General features: G+C 33.7%; 1 long non-coding RNA gene across 1 annotated transcript; it reads left to right on the forward strand.

Moving 5' to 3' along the window:
* Positions 1 to 1871: 1871 nt before the first annotated feature.
* LOC135718424 (uncharacterized) lies at positions 1872 to 2313 on the forward strand. The gene is made up of 3 exons (XR_010520780.2): positions 1872 to 1992; positions 2106 to 2154; positions 2234 to 2313. It is a non-coding gene; the product is annotated as an uncharacterized lncRNA (long non-coding RNA).
* Positions 2314 to 2556: the final 243 nt, after the last annotated feature.

The raw sequence follows: 2556 nt of genomic DNA on the forward strand, positions 1-2556 counted from the left end.
AACGCAGCATCATAGATATGTATATAAAGGCTAGATGGCTCAAGGCGGAGTCAGCTGTGTCGTCACTTGGCGGCCATCTTAGGTCAGTGCTGCCATAGTGCTGCTCCCTGCTGCTGTGGACGGAAGGTGAGTGACATACGCCAACTAAAATGCTCGTAACTTGCTGAATTCTTGACGGATTTACAAACGGTTTCGTTTTTACAGACGTTATTAACGTGGCTATAATTCTGGATGCTTTAACATGTTTCATGAATTTTTTATTTATTTTTAGTATACGTATTCAGTGTCATAGGTACATCTTTGACGTTTATAACAAACCAATCCGTTTGAAAATCGGTAAAAAATTAAGCAAGTTATGGTCATTTAAAAGTACCTGCATCATTAAAACTCAATGCTACGAGTGAGCGAGCGCCCTGTCCTAAGATGGCCGCCAAAATGCGGACGTTCCACGCAATTGGCCATCAGCGCGGACGAGCCATCTAGCCTTTATATACATATCTATGCGCAGCATAATACTAATATTTATTGGTGCACTTTCGTTCCTAAAACAATGACATATATTGCAATGCACCTTGGAAATAGTAGTCATTTAACCTCAACAGCGTTCAATACGCCGTGGAAAATGGACTACCTTTCCCATAATGCAACTGGTCATGATCAGGAACTTCCGCGAAATTCAAACCCCCACTGTGTACTAGACGGAGGACGCGCGATCTTTTGTTTTGTGGAGTTTTATGTAACACAGTAAGGTAAGTTATTAAGATACTTTTCTTTTAAATCTACGTAGATTGCACTTTTTTGTTCTACAGCGCGATACCCAGTTGGTTTTCGTTTTTGTTTGTTATTCTTTTCTGTGATGTATTTTCGTGTAAGTGCAAGTATTTTATCATCAGTCGCCATTTAACGTTAAACATGCATGTTTTTACAGTAAGAGAAGCAACATGTATGACGAGGATGATAAAATAATCAATAAAAAGTTTGAATCTTTAAAAATAAATTAATGCTGAACCCCAGAGAAGCCAACCAAAGATGAGATGTTTTCTGTACCAAAACACAAATCAGCATTTGCTGATAATCATAACAGTGACACAGTGACTCATTCCTACTAACTTATTTATATCTTAGTAAAACAATGTTTTGATATTCTAGACAGGCATGTATTCAAGTTTTAGCTTAATAAAGATGGTTTACTATGATCTCTTATTCTCTTCAGTCCTGGTCAGTGCAGTTTACAAGATTGTGTTGTAAAAGTCCAGATTTATTTGCTTTATTTTATGGTGTAACATAACCAACCCCTGCTTGAAGAATAACCACATGCTTTTGTAAAGGAATTTAATATGCAAGAGTCATGCATTTTGTATGTGTTTGTTTTAATCTTTTATTTTACAGTATAAAGTTTAATTATATTTGCGTTTTGTTTGCAGAAGTCATGTACCACACTTTGTCAACAATAAATGTTGTTTCTGCAATCTGGATAAAGAATAATGTGAGTAAAGAATAATAATGAGGTTAATACACTTAATTTAAAAACTTAACCGTTTAAATAATAAACAAATGTGTATGTGTTAAGATGTTTGACTCTCTATTTAATAGATATTACTGCCTCTTGGAGAACAGCCGACCGTACTCCAGACAGAGACAAAGACGTGAGGACATCCATTGCTTTTTTAAAGGAATTTTATAAATGTTGTCTTTATTGTTTGTCTTAATCTTTTATTTGACATTTTAACAATATAAAGTTTACTTGTACTTGTTTTTTGTTTGTAGAAGTCATGTACCACACTTTGTCAACAAAACATGTTGTTCCTGCACTCTGGATAAAGAATAATGTAAGTTTAATACTTCATTTAAAATGTAATAGTTTAAATATTAAACAAATGTGTATCTGATCATATGTTTGACTTCTCTATTTAATAGATATTACTGCCTCTTGGGAAAACAGCAGACTGTACTCCAGACAGAGACAAAGACATGAGGACATCCATTGCTTTTGTAAAGGAATTTTATACCTAAGAGTTATAAATGTTGTCTTTATTGCTTGTCTTAATCTTTTATTTGACCTTTTTACAATATAAAGTTCACTTATACTTGTTTTTTGTTTACAGAAGTCCTATACCAGACTATGTTGTTCCAGCTGTCTGGGTAAAGACTGATGTGAGTTTAACTTCGTTTTATCAGTTTAAAAGAGTAAACAAATGTGTGTGATTTGATTTTTGACTTCTGTATTTGATAGACATTACTGCCTCTTGGAGAACAGCAAACCATTATCCAGACAGAGACAAAGACATGGACATCAAAACAGAAAATTAAGTAAGATGATGTATATTATGTTCATTATTTATCTTTGTGCAGTATGATTTGATGAATTACATTATTGTCTATATCTAATTTGTTAAGTCTCTTATTAGGGTAATTTGTCTAATATTCATATAAGTTACAAAAGCACAAGTTTTGGCTTAAAAGTGACACCATGTTTTAAAAATGTTCCAGGTACTTTATCATGGATTGTTTGGAGTGAATGCTGACAAATAATGAAGCAGGAAATGAAAATCCTTG

This window comes from Paramisgurnus dabryanus, chromosome 10, assembly GCF_030506205.2.
Source record: "Paramisgurnus dabryanus chromosome 10, PD_genome_1.1, whole genome shotgun sequence".
NCBI classification, from domain to species: Eukaryota; Metazoa; Chordata; class Actinopteri; order Cypriniformes; family Cobitidae; genus Paramisgurnus; species Paramisgurnus dabryanus.